This window comes from Bombina bombina, chromosome 1, assembly GCF_027579735.1.
Source record: "Bombina bombina isolate aBomBom1 chromosome 1, aBomBom1.pri, whole genome shotgun sequence".
In the NCBI taxonomy this organism is placed as follows: Eukaryota; Metazoa; Chordata; class Amphibia; order Anura; family Bombinatoridae; genus Bombina; species Bombina bombina.
Genome location: NC_069499.1, coordinates 890,632,572 through 890,650,115, shown reverse-complemented (window position 1 = coordinate 890,650,115; position 17,544 = coordinate 890,632,572). Strand labels below are relative to the sequence as shown.

The 17,544-nt window shown below is 43.3% G+C and overlaps 1 protein-coding gene across 1 annotated transcript in view; it reads right to left on the bottom strand.

The window, feature by feature from the left end:
- Positions 1–17,544, bottom strand: part of VAT1L (vesicle amine transport 1 like) — a 676,099-nt gene that overhangs the window by 368,970 nt on the left and 289,585 nt on the right. The gene's annotated exons all lie outside the window — the stretch shown is intronic.

Genomic DNA, 17,544 nt, shown 5'->3' with positions numbered 1-17,544 from the left:
TTCGAACGGACCTTGAACAAGAAGGTCCTGTCTCAAAGGTAGCTTCCATGGTGGAGCCGATGACATATTCACCAGGTCTGCATACCAAGTCCTGCGTGGCCACGCAGGAGCTATCAAGATCACCGATGCCCTCTCCTGATTGATCCTGGCTACCAGCCTGGGGATGAGAGGAAACGGTGGGAATACATAAGCTAGGTTGAAGGTCCAAGGTGCTACTAGTGCATCTACTAGAGTCGCCTTGGGATCCCTGGATCTGGACCCGTAGCAAGGAACCTTGAAGTTCTGACGAGAGGCCATCAGATCCATGTCTGGAATGCCCCACAATTGAGTAATTTGGGCAAAGATTTCCGGATGGAGTTCCCACTCCCCCGGATGAAATGTCTGACGACTCAGAAAATCCGCTTCCCAATTTTCCACTCCTGGGATGTGGATTGCAGACAAGTGGCAGGAGTGAGTCTCCGCCCATTGAATGATTTTGGTCACTTCTTCCATCGCCAGGGAACTCCTTGTTCCCCCTTGATGGTTGATATACGCAACAGTCGTCATGTTGTCTGATTGAAACCGTATGAATTTGGCCTTTGCTAGCTGAGGCCAAGCCTTGAGAGCATTGAATATCGCTCTCAGTTCCAGAATATTTATCGGGAGAAGAGATTCTTCCCGAGACCAAAGGCCCTGAGCTTTCAGGAGTTCCCAGACCGCGCCCCAGCCCACCAGACTGGCGTCGGTCGTGACAATGACCCACTCTGGTCTGCGGAAGCTCATCCCCTGTGACAGGTTGTCCAGGGTCAGCCACCAACGGAGTGAATCTCTGGTCCTCTGATCTACTTGTATCGTCGGAGACAAGTCTGTATAATCCCCATTCCACTGACTGAGCATGCACAGTTGTAATGGTCTCAGATGAATTCGCGCAAAAGGAACTATGTCCATTGCCGCGACCATCAAATCTATTACTTCCATGCACTGCGCTATGGAAGGAAGAGGAACAGAATGAAGTACTTGACAAGAGCTTAGAAGTTTTGATTTTCTGGCCTCTGTCAGAAAAATCCTCATTTCTAAGGAGTCTATTATTGTTCCCAAGAAGGGAACTCTTGTTGACGGAGATAGAGAACTTTTTTCTACGTTCACTTTCCACCCGTGAGATCTGAGAATGGCCAGGACAATGTCCGTATGAGCCTTTGCTTGTGGTAGGGACGACGCTTGAATCAGTATGTCATCCAAGTAAGGTACTACTGCAATGCCCCTTGGTCGTAGCACCGCTAGAAGGGACCCTAGTACCTTTGTGAAAATTCTTGGAGCAGTGGCTAATCCGAATGGAAGTGCCACAAACTGGTAATGCTTGTCCAGAAAGGCGAACCTTAGGAACCGATGATGTTCCTTGTGGATAGGAATATGTAGATACGCATCCTTTAAATCCACCGTGGTCATGAATTGACCTTCCTGGATGGAAGGAAGAATTGTCCGAATGGTTTCCATTTTGAACGATGGAACCTTGAGAAACTTGTTTAGGATCTTGAGATCTAAGATTGGTCTGAATGTTCCCTCTTTTTTGGGAACTATGAACAGATTGGAGTAGAATCCCATCCCTTGTTCTCCTAATGGAACAGGATGAATCACTCCCATTTTTAACAGGTCTTCTACACAATGTAAGAATGCCTGTCTTTTTATGTGGTCTGAAGACAATTGAGACCTGTGGAACCTCCCCCTTGGGGGAAGCCCCTTGAATTCCAGAAGATAACCTTGGGAGACTATTTCTAGCGCCCAAGGATCCAGAACATCTCTTGCCCAAGCCTGAGCGAAGAGAGAAAGTCTGCCCCCCACCAGATCCGGTCCCGGATCGGGGGCCAACATCTCATGCTGTCTTGGTAGCAGTGGCAGGTTTCTTGGCCTGCTTACCTTTGTTCCAGCCTTGCATTGGCCTCCAGGCTGGCTTGGCTTGAGAAGTATTACCCTCTTGCTTAGAGGATGTAGCACTTGGGGCTGGTCCGTTTCTGCGAAAGGGACGAAAATTTGGTTTATTTTTAGCCTTGAAAGACCTATCCTGAGGAAGGGCGTGGCCCTTACCCCCAGTGATATCAGAAATAATCTCTTTCAAGTCAGGGCCAAACAGCGTTTTCCCCTTGAAAGGTATGTTAAGCAATTTGTTCTTGGAAGACGCATCCGCTGACCAAGATTTTAGCCAAAGCGCTCTGCGCGCCACAATAGCAAACCCTGAATTTTTCCCCGCTAATCTAGCCAATTGCAAAGTGGCGTCTAAAGTAAAAGAGTTAGCCAATTTGTGAGCATGAATTCTGTCCATAATCTCCTCATAAGAAGAATCTTTATTGAGCGACTTTTCTAGTTCATCGAACCAGAAACACGCTGCTGTAGTGACAGGAACCATGCATGAAATTGGTTGTAGAAGGTAACCTTGCTGAACAAACATCTTTTTAAGCAAACCCTCTAATTTTTTATCCATAGGATCTTTGAAAGCACAACTATCTTCTATAGGGATAGTAGTGCGTTTGTTTAGAGTAGAAACCGCCCCCTCGACCTTGGGGACTGTCTGCCATAAGTCCTTTCTGGGGTCGACCATAGGAAACAATTTCTTAAATATAGGGGGAGGGACAAAAGGTATGCCGGGCCTTTCCCATTCTTTGTTTACAATGTCCGCCACCCGCTTGGGTATAGGAAAAGCTTCGGGGGGCCCCGGGACCTCTAGGAACTTGTCCATCTTACATAATTTCTCTGGAATGACCAAATTCTCACAATCATCCAGAGTAGATAACACCTCCTTAAGCAGAGCGCGGAGATGTTCCAATTTAAATTTGAATGTAATCACATCAGGTTCAGCTTGTTGAGAAATTTTCCCTGAATCTGAAATTTCTCCCTCAGACAAAACCTCCCTGGCCCCCTCAGACTGGTGTAGGGGCACTTCAGAACCAATATCATCAGCGTCCTCATGCTCTTCAGTATTTTCTAAAACAGAGCAGTCGCGCTTTCGCTGATAAGTGGGCATTTTGGCTAAAATGTTTTTGATAGAATTATCCATTACAGCCGTTAATTGTTGCATAGTAAGGAGTATTGGCGCACTAGATGTACTAGGGGCCTCCTGTGTGGGCAAGACTGGTGTAGACGAAGGAGGGGATGATGCAGTACCATGCTTACTCCCCTCACTTGAGGAATCATCTTGGGCATCATTTTCTCTAAATTTTGTGTCACATAAATCACATCTATTTAAATGAGAAGGAACCTTGGCTTCCCCACATACAGAACATAGTCTATCTGATAGTTCAGACATGTTAAACAGGCATCAACTTGATAACAAAGTACAAAAAACGTTTTAAAATAAAACCGTTACTGTCACTTTAAATTTTAAACTGAACACACTTTATTACTGAAAATGTGAAAAAGTATGAAGGAATTGTTCAAAATTCACCAAAATTTCACCACAGTGTCTTAAAGCCTTAAAAGTATTGCACACCAAATTTGAAAGCTTTAACTCTTAAAATAACGGAACCGGAGCCGTTTTTACATTTAACCCCTATACAGTCCCTGGTATCTGCTTTGCTGAGACCCAACCAAGCCCAAAGGGGAATACGATACCAAATGACGCCTTCAGTAAGCTTTTTCTATGTATCTGAGCTCCTCACACATGCATCTGCATGTCTTGCTTCCCAAAAACAACTGCGCAATAGAGGCGCGAAAATGAGGCTCTGCCTGTGATTAGAGAAGGCCCCCAGTGAAAAAGGTGTCCAATACAGTGCCTGCCGGTTATTTTACATGATTCCCAAGAATAAAATAACTCCTCAAAACTATGAAGTATTAAAAATGCTTATATATCAATCGTTTTAGCCCAGAAAAATGTCTACCAGTCTTTAAAGCCCTTGTGAAGCCCTTTATTCTTATTTAATAAAAATGGCTTACCGGATCCCATAGGGAAAATGACAGCTTCCAGCATTACCAAGTCTTGTTAGAAATGTGTCATACCTCAAGCAGCAAAAGTCTGCTCACTGTTTCCCCCAACTGAAGTTAATTCCTCTCAACAGTCCTGTGTGGAAACAGCCATCGATTTTAGTAACGGTTGCTAAAATCATTTTCCTCTTACAAACAGAAATCTTCATCTATTTTCTGTTTCAGAGTAAATAGTACATACCAGCACTATTTTAAAATAACAAACTCTTGATTGAAGAATAAACACTACATTTAAACACCAAAAAACTCTAAGCCATCTCCGTGGAGATGTTGCCTGTACAACGGCAAAGAGAATGACTGGGGAAGGCGGAGCCTAGAAGGGATCATGTGACCAGCTTTGCTGGGCTCTTTGCCATTTCCTGTTGGGGAAGAGAATATCCCACAAGTAAGGATGACGCCGTGGACCGGACACACCTATGTTGGAGAAATGTGGGTTTCATATCTCATTAAGGAAGCAAAGTGAATAAGCAAGCATAGGCCAGATCAAGTTTGACTGCAGAGAAGATGTGCATAAAAAAAACGAAATTTATGCTTACCTGATAAATTTCTTTCTTTCTTGACACGGTGAGTCCACGGATTATCTAATTACTATTGGGAATATCACTCCTGCCCAGCAGGAGGCGGCAAAGAGCACCACAGCAAAGCTGTTAAAGGGACATTAAACACTTTGAGATGGTAATATAAAATGATAAATTGTATATAATAAAACAACTCTGCAATATACTTTCATTATTTATTTTGTCCTCTTTGCCCGTAATTCCATTCTGAAATTGTGAGCTTTTCAGTTCCTGTTAGAAATGGAAGTGCAGCACACTGTTAAATCCAGCACAACCATTGGCTGCATACTCTAGTGACCTATTTATAACTGACCCTAATTGGCCACAGCAGAGAAGGTAACACAAGTTACAACATGGCAGCTCCCAGTGTTTTATAGACACTAAAACTTTACACTTATTTTGTCACTTTTTAAACAACTAATGAAACTTTAAAAAATACATCTATATGTTAGTCATGGACTATTGCATCATTCTATCTAGCATGTATTTAGTGTTTAATGTTGCTTTAAATATCACCTCCCTTCCCTCCAAACCCAGTCATTCGACCGAAGTAAAAGGAGAGAAAGAAAGTAACAAGGTGCAGAGGTGTCTGAGGTTTATAACATAACAAAAAAACCTGTCTTAAAAAACAGGGCGGGCCGTGGACTCACTGTGTCAATAAATACATTTATAAGGTAAGCATAAATTTAGTTATCTTTCTAATGACATGGTGAGTCCACGGATCATCTAATTACTATTGGGAATCAATACCCAAGCTAGAGGAAACAGATGATAAGGGAGGGACAAGACAGGGAACATAAAGGCGCCACTGCTTGAAGAACCTTTCTCCCAAAAGTATCAAATTTATAGAATTTTGAAAAAATGTGAAGAGAAGACCAAGTTGCAGCCTTGCAAATCTGTTTCACAAAAGCTTCATTTTTGAATGCCCAGGAAGAGGAAACAGCCCTCGTAGAATGAGCCATAACTCTCTCAGGAGGCTGCTGTCCAGCAGTTTCATAGCCCGAGCGAATGATACTCTTCAGCCACAAAGAAAGAGAAGTAGCCATAGCTTTCTGCCCCTTACGTTTCCAAGAGAAAACCACAAACAGAGCAGAAGACTGACGAAAATCCTTAGTCGCCTGTAAATAGAATTCCAATGCACGCACCACGTCTAGGTTGTGCAGCAGGCGTTCCTTATGAGAAAAAGGATTAGGACATAAAGAAGGAACAACAATCTCCTGATTAATGTTCCAATCTGAAACCACTTTAGGGAGGAACCCTAACTTAGTACGCAAAACTACCTTATCCGAATGAAAAATAAGGTAAGGAGACTCATAATGTAATGCCGAGAGCTCTGTAACTCTACGAGCAGATGAAATAGCAACAAGAAACAAAACCTTCTAAGATAATTTAATATCTAAGGAATGCGTAGGCTCAAACGGAGCCTGCTGAAGAACTTTAAGAACAAGGTTAAGACTCCAGGGAGGAGTAGACGGTTTAAACACAGGCCTGATTCTGACCAAGGCCTGACAGAATGATTGCATGTCTGGTACATCCGCCAGACGTTTATGTAACAAAATAGACAAGGCAGATGTTTGACCCTTTAAGGAACTTGCCGATAAACCCTTCTCCAAACCCTCTTGGAGAAAAGACAAAATTCTAGGAATCCGAACTCTACTCCAAGAGTAGCCTCTGGATTCACACCAATGCAGATATTTACGCCATATCTTTTAGTAAATCTTCCTGGTAACAGGCTTACGAGCCTGAATCATGGTCTCAATGACCAACTAAGAAAAACCACGCTTAGATAAAATTGAGCGTTCAATCTCCAAGCAGTCAGCTTCAGAGAAACTAGATTTGGGTGAAGGAAGGGCCCTTGAAGTAGAAGTTCCTTCCTCAGTGGAGGTCTCCAAGGAGGGAGAGATGACATCTCCACTAGATCTGCATAACAGATCCTGCGAGGCCACGCCGGTGCAATGAGGATCACTGACGCCCTCTCCTGTTTGATTCGAGCAATGACCCAAGGAAGGAGAGCGAACGGAGGAAATAGATATGCAAGACTGAAATTCCAAGGGACCGCCAGAGCATCTATCAGTACAGCCTGAGGATCTCGACCCGTACCTTGGGAGCTTGGCATTCTGTCGAGATGCCATGACATCCAGTTCCGGCTGTCCCCATTTGAGAATCAAGATGGAAACTGATAAACTGGGCCAAAAGAGCATTGAAGATTGCTCTCAGCTCCAGAATGTTTATGGGTAGAACAGACTCCTTCCGAGTCCATGTCCCCTGATCCATAAGAGAGCCCCAGACTGCTCCCCATCCCAGCAGGCTGGCGTCCGTTGTCACAATCACCCAGGAAGGTCTGCGGAAGCAGGTTCCCTGTGAGAGATGATCCTGAGACAACCACCAAAGAAGAGAATGCCTTGTCTCCTGATCCAGATGTAATCGTGGAGACAGATCCGCATAATCTCTGTTCCACTGTCTGAGCATGCATAACTGCAGAGGTCTGAGGTGGAAACGGGCAAACAGAATGATATCCATGGCAGCTACCATTAGACCGATCACTTCCATACATTGAGCCACTGATGGCCGAGGAGAGGACTGAAGCGCCAGACAAGAATCGAAAATCTTTGATTTCCTGACCTCTGTCAGAAATATTTTCATTGATAGGGAATCTATTATGGTTCCCAAGAACACTACCCTTGTAGTTGGAATTAAGGAACTCTTTTCCAAATTCACCTTCCATCCGTGAGATCGCAGGAAGGATAATAACATCTCTGTGTGGGAGTTTGCTTGTTGAAAGGATGGCGCCTGAACCAGAATGTCATCCAGATAAGGCGCCACTGCAATGCCCCGCAAGCGGAGCACCTCCAACAGGGATCCCAGAACCTTTGAAAAAATTCTGGGAGGTGTGGTAAAGCCGAATGGAAGAGCCACAAACTGGAAGTGTTTGTCTAGAAATGCGAACCTCAGAAACTTGTGATGATCTCTGTGGATGGGAACATGCAGATACGCTTTCTTTAAATCTACCGTTGTCATAAATTGACCCTCTTGAAAAAAGGGAAGAATGGAACGAATAGTTTCCATCTTGAAGGATGGTACTCTGAGGAATTTGTTTAGACTTTTGAGATCTAAAATTGGTCAGAAAGTTCCCTCTTTTTTGGGAACCACGAAAAGATTGGAGCAAAATCCCAGACCTTGTTCCTGCATTGGAACAGGAACTATCACTCCCAGGTCGGAAAGGTCCCGAACACAGTGTAAGAACGCCTTTTTTTTTATCTGGTCTACAGATAATCTTGAGAGCAGAAACCTGCCCCTGGGAGGAAAGGTCTTGAACTCTAGTTTGTATCCCTGGGACACGGTGTCCCCCGCCCAGGGACCCTGAACATCCCGAACCTAAGCCTGAGCGAAGAAAGAAAGTATGCCCCCCACAAGATCCGGTCCCGGATCGGGGGCAGTTCCTTCATGCTGACTTCGAGTCATTAGTGGGCTTCTTAGATTGCTTTCCCTTGTTCCAAGACTGGTTGGGCCTCCAGGAAGGTTTGGACTGTTCCTGCTTGGTACAGAGAAAGGAAGGCTTACCCTTGAAGTTTCGAAAGGAACGAAAATTACTCTGACGTCCCTTCTGCTTATTCCCCTTATCCTGAGGGAGGAAATTACCCTTTCCTCCTGTAATGTCATAAATAATTTCCGCCAATCCCAGCCCAAACAAGGTCTTACCCTTGTAAGGAATCGCCAAAAGCTTAGACTTAGATGACACATCCACAGACCAGGATTTTAACCATAAAGCTCTGCTGGCCAGTACGGCAAACCCAGAAATGTTTGCTCCCTGATAACCTGTACACACACAAAAAACCCTACAGGTTTTCAGGTTATATATATATATATATATATATATATATATATATATATATATATATATATATATATATAGACAATTATAAAACTAGGCAATCTCTTTTGTATCTTTGGGTGCATAAATTTTCCTTTTACCTTTATTTTGTATTCAATTAAAGAGACACTGAACCCAAATTTTTTCTTTCGTGATTCAGATAGAGCATGCAATTTTAAGCAACTTTCTAATTTACTCCTATTATCACATTTTCTTCATTCTCTTGGAATCTTTACTTGAAAAGCAAGAATGTAAGTTTAGATGCCGGGCCATTTTTGGGTTGTTCTTGCTGATTGGTGGATAAATTCACCCACCAATAAACAAGTGCTTTCCAGGGTACTGAACCAAAAAATGGCTGGCTCCTTAGCTTAGATGCCTCTTTTCCAAATAAAGATAGCAAGAGAAAGAAGAAAATTTGATAATAGGATTAAATTAGAAAGTTGCTTAAAATTGCATGCTCTATCTGAATCACGAAAGAAATTTTTTTGGTTCAGTTTCCTTTTAATACATATGGCTACTCTGTGTTCTCTCAATTTGTTTGGTATATGGTCATCTGTAATTGCTCTTTGACTCAGATTTGTTTAGCATCTCTAGTCGCCACAACTCACAACAGATCTGAGCTATGTTGTGTTTGCTTTTTTACCAATGAGTTCTAAAACCTATAATTTAAGCTCACCACACAGAGAGAAATAGTTTACTGTACCAAAATTATTTATAATTAAAAGAACTAATAAGAACTTGCTTATCTAGCTCAGAAGTAATACATGATTCAGTTCATGTATTTTCTCTATTTGGTGCAGTTAAAGGGACATTCCGGTCAAAATTTAAAGGACCAGTCAACACTGCATATAACCAAAACCAAAATAAATGTACAATTGCATAGCTGATTAAATGCATAATGTATATGGGTACTCAAATGAAAAACACTGAATGGAAAATTAAGAGAAAAGCTTGCTTTTATCCTTTCTGTATTAAAAATGGCTCTGTGGCTTGCCTGCCCACGTCTAGAGGAGGATGGGCTTACTGTGACTGACAACTTCTTGCAGCCAATCGGATGTTAGCTAATTTCCATTATTTTTTTCAAAGTGCGCATGCGGGCACTCACAAGACCTACCGCGCGTGTGCACTTCACCCCCACTCTTGAGTGCATGTGAAATCCCTCCCCCCTCGCGAGCACCGTTACTTTTACAGGAATTCAGAGTAAGAAATTGAACATAAGGCACAGGGAGACCATACGCCCTCCAATGTCTCCGCTCACAAGGGTTTTAAATGAGCTGTACAGAGCATAATACATGTCAGATGAATAACAGACCTTCAGGCATGTTTGTGGATCCCTATATAACCTGTGTATTCTTTAAAGTTTTTTTTAATTTATGGTATGCCCAGGGACAAATTTTTCTTTAGGAAAGGTAGGCAGTAGGATTCCTTTTTTTTTCCGGTTGATATCTGTCTAACAATAAACAAACTGCAAATAAAAGTTCCTGCTCTGAGAGGTTGACAGCCACACACACGCTCTGTATTCTTCTTCTCTAGCACGCAGGCGCTCTTATGCTTCTGTGGACAGTGCACAATCTTTTATGTGCACTGCTCCACCAAAGAAGCGCAGTCCCGCTGTGCCAGTGATGTCACGTGTGACGTCACCACTTCCGGTTTCGCATGCGCAGAGGCAGAAAAATGCATATACGTATATGCATTTTTCATTTGGCAACCACACCCACAAGACACAGGAGGACGGGGAAAGCTTAAAAAAATTAAAAACGATCGTTTTCAGTGATTAAGAGATGCAACTTCCACAGGTACAGCTCTACATACTTTATTGTATATTGTGAACGCATTTATGATGGTATCCTGTATTGTTGACTGGTCCTTTAAATGCACATAGATGAATTACATCTTTGGACAGAAACAAATTTGCAATATACATGTATTGGTAAAAATGCTTCTAGTAAAAGTTATAACTGTTTTAGTGCTAGCATTTTTCTCTACACGTGCATGTGAAGCATAGCTAGATATTCTCAGTGCACCAGCATTTTAAATACTACAGCTGCTCAGAGAGTCAGTTGGGCTTGTATCATGTCAGCAATTAACAAATTGAGTCATTACCAGATGATTCAAGCATCTTAGGCTCTCTGAGCAAGTGCTGTGTTTAAAATGCTGGTGCACGGTGCATACTTAAATACACTTTTGAAACAGCTATAGCTTTTATTAGAAGCATTTTTGATAATACATGTATATTACAAAAATTCTTCTATTCAAAACTAAAATGCATCCATGTGTATTTTAATTTAGGCTGGAATGTCCCTTTAAGTAAATAAAAAAGCACTTGTGGAAAAAAACTATTGTGCAAGTACAATTAATAGTCAATATTAAAATGATGTGTTCCTCTACAAGTCAAAAAAAAATAAGCTCTTAACGTGTAACATTAAACAGAATTTATGCTTACCTGATAAATTTCTTTCTCTTGTGATGTATCGAGTCCACGAATTCATCCATACTTGTGGGATATTCTCCTTCCCAACAGGAAGTGGCAGAGAGAGCACCCACAGCAGAGCTGTCTATATAGCTCCTCCCTTAGCTCCACCCCCCAGTTATTCGACCGAAGGCTAGGAAGAAAAAGGAGAAACTATAGGGTGCAGTGGTGAGTGGTTTTTAAATAAAAATATACTACCTGTCTTAAATAGACAGGGCGGGCCGTGGACTCGATACATCACAAGAGAAAGAAATTTATCAGGTAAGCATAAATTCTGTTTTCTCTTGTAAGATGTATCGAGTCCACGGATTCATCCATACTTGTGGGATACCAATACCAAAGCTTTAGGACACGGATGAAGGGAGGAACAAGACAGGTACCTTAAACAGAAGGCACCACTGCTTGTAGAACCTTTCTCCCAAAAATAGCCTCCGAAGAAGCAAAAGTATCGAATTTGGAAAATTTGGAAAAAGTATGAAGCGAAGACCAAGTCGCCGCCTTACAAATCTGTTCAACAGAAGCCTCATATTTAAAAGCCCATGTGGAAGCCACTGCTCTAGTAGAATGAGCAGTAATTATTTCAGGAGGCTGCTGGCCAGCAGTCTCATAAGCCATACGGATGATGCTTTTCAGCCAAAAAGAAAGAGAGGTAGCCGTAGCCTTTTGACCTCTCCGCTTACCAGAATAGACAACAAACAATGAAGATGTTTGACGGAAATCTTTGGTTGCTTGTAAGTAGAACTTTAAAGCACGAACCACATCAAGATTGTGCAACAGACGTTCCTTCTTTGAAGAAGGATTAGGACACAGTGAAGCAACAACAATTTCCAGATTGATATTCCTATTAGAAACAACCTTAGGAAGGAATCCAGGTTTGGTACGTAAAAGCACCTTATCTGCATGGAAAACAAGATAAGGCGAGTCACACTGTAAAGCAGATAACTCAGAAACTCTTCGAGCCGAAGAGAGAGCTACTAAAAACAAAACTTTCCAAGATAGAAGCTAAATATCTATGGAATGCATAGGTTCAAACGGTACCCCTTGAAGAACTTTAAGAACCAAGTTTAGGCTCCATGGCGGAGCAACAGGTTTAAATACAGGCTTGATCCTGACCAAGGCCTGACTAAACGCTTGAACATCTGGGACATCTGCCAGACGTTTGTGTAAAAGAATAGACAAAGCAGATATTTGTCCCTTTAAGGGACTAGCTGATAATCCCTTTTCCAATCCTTCTTGGAGAAAGGACAAAATTCTAGGAATCCTAATCTTATTCCATGAGTAACCCTTGGATTCACACCAACAAAGATATTTGCGCCAAATCTTATGATAGATTTTCCTGGTGACAGGCTTTCTAGCCTGAATCAGGGTATCAATGACCGACTCAGAGAAACCACGAATTGATAGAATCAGGCGTTCAATCTCCAAGCAGTCAGATGCAGAGAAATTAGATTTGGATGCTTGAACGGACCTTGGATTAGAAGGTCCTGCCTCACTGGCAGAGTCCACGGTGGAACAGATGACATGTCCACCAGGTCTGCATACCAAGTCCTGCGTGGCCACGCAGGCGCTATCAGAATCACTGAAGCTCTCTCCTGCTTGATTCTGGCAACCAGACGTGGGAGGAGAGGAAACGGTGGAAATACATAAGCCAGATTGAAGGACCAGGGCACTGCTAGAGCATCTATCAGTACCGCCTGGTCACCACACTCCCTTTGCCCTTCCTAGCAATTAAGCAGGCAGAGAGAATGACTGGGGGTGGAGCTAAGGGAGGAGCTATATAGACAGCTCTGCTGTGGGTGCTCTCTCTGCCACTTCCTGTTGGGAAGGAGAATATCCCACAAGTAAGGATGAATCCGTGGACTCGATACATCTTACAAGAGAAATTAAACTTTCTTTCTGACACAGTGAGTCCACGGATCATAATAATTACTGTTGGGAATATCACTCCTGGCCAGCAGGAGGCGGCAAAGAGCACCACAGCAAAGCTGTTAAATATCACTCCCTTACCCACAACCCCCAGTCATTCTCTTTGCCTGTGCAAGGAGGTGGTAAAGTTTTAGGTGTCTGAAGATTCTTCAATCAAGAGTTTGTTATTTTTAAAGCAGAGCTGGCTGTTCTGTTTTTTTACTGGGGTCTAGCTGTGTTCCACGTCAGTTTCCTAAGTAGCGCTGTGGTGGCTTTTGAGCATTTGGAAACTGGTGAGGTTTCTATCTCTCACTGTGCCTTCCATGTCTGGTGCTGCCCAACCCTGAATGCCTGACTAGGTTTAGTCAGTCTTTCGTTTTTCAACGGGTCTATGGGGGGGGAGAAGCCTTCTCATATCTGTGTGCTGCCCTGCTGCCGGGCAGATTGGACTCAGGTAAAGGCCTGTTTGTTTGTTTTTCTTTGCTGCAAAAAGAAATTTGGCACTTTTCTGGGTATGGGGACGGTAAAATCTATGTGAGGATTTTATTGGCAGTATGTGGGCACTGTGAGACACTTTGGAGGAGAGGCTTTGTGTTTGTGCAGCAGTGTTTCCTGTGTGTGTTGTTTTTATACCGGCTTTTTTGTGATAAGTGTTATGGTGGCCGGTCTTTTGGTCACGCCCACAATTAGGAGGGGTAGGTTTTCTGAAACGGCAATTAAGTTGAGCGCCTTTCCGGAGCTCTGTTGGTGTTCCGATCTGTGTGGAGGTTGCTGCTGGCGGTGTCGGCTATAACGCCACTTGGGGCTTCATTGCGCTTCTCCTACTGTTTGGGTCTGGATCGCTGAGTATATTATCCGGCTTTAGGAGGTTAGGTAAGGCTCCTCAGCAGGTTGTGTTAAGGTAAGGAGGCTGCCTGTAGGTTTCAGAGGTTTTTTTGTTTTGGAAAGGAAACAGAATTTTTGCAGAAAAAAAGTTGTTCTTTTAAAATTTAAAGGGACAGTAACAGTTTTTATTTTTAAATTATGGGAAGCCAGTTTGATTTAATTTTGGTAAAGATGGATCAAGGGGCTTTGCAAGATGCTACATGTAGCTTGTGCTTTGACTCTAATGTGGAACCTCCAAACCCTTTTTGTTCATCATGTATTGATAGGACATTACATTGTAGGGATAGGCTTTTTGAATCTGAGCCATCATTAGCTAAGGCGGATGCTGTTCAGGGGTCTCCCGTCCAGGATATGAGGCAGCTTTCTCTTCAAACGTCCCATACTTTAGTGTCTTCTCATGCAGTGCCCAGTGTTTCTTCAGTTACTCCAGTTGGGGTTTCCTTGCAGGACATTGCTACCCAGATATCCTCTGCGTTAACTGATGCCCTGGCGGCTTTTCCTATGTTACAGAGGAAGCGTAAAGGGAGATATAAGGATTTAGTGAGTAAGGTATCTGAATCAGGTGTGGCTATGTCGAATGTTTCTTCTCATAGGTCTGAGGGGGAGGATTCTTCTATAGCATCTGAGGGGGAAATTTCAGACTCAGATAGTATAGTTCCTTCTTCTGATGCTGAAGTGGTAACTTTCAGGTTTAAGCTTGAGCACCTCCGGGTGCTACTCAAGGAGGTTTTGGCTACCCTGGATGACTCTGATGCTACGGTTTTAGTCACTCCAAAAAAATCTAGTAAGCTGAACAAGTATTTTGATGTTCCTTCAGCGGTGGAGGTTTTTCCTGTTCCAGACCGTGCTTCTGAGATTATTGCACGGTAGTGGGAGAAGCCTGGGATTCCTTTTTCCCCTTCTCTGATTTTTACGAAAATGTTTCCGATTGCTGATTCTGTTAAGGAGTCTTGGCAGATGGTTTCCAAGGTGGAGGGAGCGATTTCCACTTTGGCTAAGAGGACCACTATTCCCATTGAGGATAGCTGTTCCTTTAAAGATCCTATGGATAAGAAGTTGGAGAAATTGCTTAAAAAGATGTATGTTCACCAGGGGTTGCAATGGCAGCCTGCGGTGTGTATTGCTACTGTCACTAGTGCGGCAGAATATTGGTTTGATGCGTTGTCTGATTCTATTCAGACGGATACGCCTCATCAAGTTGGGAGCAAAGATTTCTGGTTTTGCTGTTTTGGCTCTCTGGGCCTTATGGTTGAAGTCCTGGTCTGCGGATGTGTCATCAAAGTCTAAGCTTTTGTCTATTCCTTACAAGGGTAAGACTTTGTTTGGGACGGGCTTAGCTGAGATTATTTCAGATATTACGGGAGGTAAGGGTCATTCTCTCCCTCAGGATAAGAGAAATAAGACGAAGGGTCGCCAGAGTAATTTTCGTTCCTATCATAACTTTTCAGGCAAGCCTTCCCCTTTCTCTTCCAAGCAGGAACAGTCCAAGTCCTCCTGGAAGCCCAATCAGTCTTGAAGCAAGGGGAAGCAATCTAAAAAGCATGTCTCTGACTCAAAGTCAGCATGAAGAGTCTGCCCCCGGTCTAGAAGCGGATCTTGTGGGTGGCAGACTTTCTTTTTTCGCTCAGGCTTGGGATGTTCCAGATCCCTGGGCGGTGGACGTAGTGTCCCACGGATACAAATTGGAGTTCAAAAGTTTTCCTCCCAGAGTCCCAGGGGCAGGTTCCATCTTTCAAGGTTATCTGTAGACCAGATAAAGAGAGAGGCATTCTTACGTTGTGTTCAGGATCTTTCCGACCTGGGAGTGATAGTTCCTGTTCTAATTCAGGGTCTGGGTTTTTATTCCAATCTGTTTGTGGTTCCCAAAAAGGAGGGAACTTTCAGACCAATTCTAGATCTCAAGAGCGTAAAGTTCCTCAGAGTTCCGTCTTTCAAGGTGGAAACTATTCGTTCCATTCTTCCTTTGGTTCAGGAGGGTCAGTTCATGACTACTGTGGATTTAAAGGATGCGTATCTGCATATTCCCATTCACAAGGATCATCACAAGTTTCTGAGGTTCACGTTCCAAGACAGACATTTTCTCAAAGGTCCTGGGAGCGTCTCCGGTTGCGGGGTGTTTCAGTGGCACCTTATCTGGACAATATTCTGGTTCAGACGTCATCTTTTCAACAAGCAAACTCCCACACGGAGTTGTTGTTGTCTTTTCTGTGCTCCCACGGATGGAAGGTGAATTTAGGAAAAAGTTAATTGGTTCCAGCTACAAGGGTGGTATTCTTGGGAACCATTATAGATTCTCTAGAGATGAAGATCTTTCTGACAGAAGCCAGAAGAACAAAGATCTTTAACTCTTGTCTTGACCTTTAGTCCTCTCCTCGGCCATCAGTGGCTCAGTGTATGGAGGCAATTGGTCTGATGGTGTCAGCTATGGACATCATTCTGTTTGCTCGGTTCCATCTTAGGCCTCTGCAGTTATGCATGCTCAGACAATGGAACAGGGATTATGGGGATCTGTCTCCGCGAATTGTTCTGGATCAGGTGACAAGAGATTCTCTTCTGTGGTGGTTGTCTCAGGATCTTCTCTCCCAGGGAACCTGCTTTCGCAGACCTTCCTGGGTGATTGTGACCATGGATGCCAGTCTGCTAGGATTGGGAGCTGTCAGGGACTCATTAAAGGCTCAGGGCCTATGGACTCGGGAGGAATCGGTTCTTCCCATAAACATCCTAGAGTTGAGGGCAATCTTCAATGCTCTTCTGGCCTGGCCTCAGTTAGCTTCAGCCCAGTTTATCAGGTTTCAGTCGGACAACATAATTTCAGTGGCTTACATCAATCATCAATGAGGAACTCGGAGTTCCTTGGCCATGACAGAGGTAGCCAAGATTATTCAGTTGGCGGAGATCCACAATTGCTGTCTGTCTGTAATCCACATTCCAGGGGTGGAGAATTGGGAAGTGGATTTTCTGAGCAGACAGACTTTTCATCCGGGGTAGTGGGAGCTTCACCAGGAGGTGTTTTCTCCAGGAGGGTCTGGAGAAGAGTTTATCTGAAAGTACCTTGAAGGGTCAAATTTCTGCTTTATCTATTGTGTTGCACAAGCGTCTGGCGGAGGTGCCAGATGTTCAGTCTTTTTGCCAGGCCCTGGTTAGAATCCAGCCTATGTTTAAGTTTGCTACTCCTCCTTGAAGTCTTAATTTGGTTCTTAGAGTTCATCAACAGGCTCCGTTTGAGCCTATGCATTCTTTGGATATTAAAATGTTATCCTGGAAGGTTTTGTTTTTGGTTGTTATCTCTTCAGCTCAAAGAGTTTCGGAGCTTTCAGCATTGCAGTGTGAATCTCCTTACCTTATTTTTCAGTCTGATAAGGTGGTCCTGCGTACTGCCTTAGGTTTCCTTCGAAAAGTGGTTCAGATAGGAATATTATTCAAGAAATCGTTGTTCCTTCTTTGTGTCCTAATCCTTCTTCCCATAAGGAGTGTTTGTTACACAACCTGGATGTGGTTCGTGCGTTGAAATATTATTTACAGGCGACTAAGGGTTTTCGCCAGTCTTCTTCTTTGTTTGTTGCTTTTTCTGGGAAGCGCAAGGGTCAGAAAGCTACGGCTACTTCTCTTTCTTTTTGGCTGAGGAGTGTTATTCGCTTGGCATATGAGACTGCTGGACAGCAGCCTCCTGTGAAAATCACGGCTCATTCCACAAGGGCTGTTTCTTCATCTTGGGCCTTTAAAAATGGAGCTTCTGTGGAACAAGATACTTTGCAAGATGCTACATGTAGCTCGTGCTTTGACTCTAATGTGGAACCTCCAATCCCTTTTTGTTCATCATGTATTGATAGGACATTACATTGTAGGGATAGGCTTTTTGAATCTGAGCCATCATTAGCTAAGGCGGATGCTGTTCAGGGGTCTCC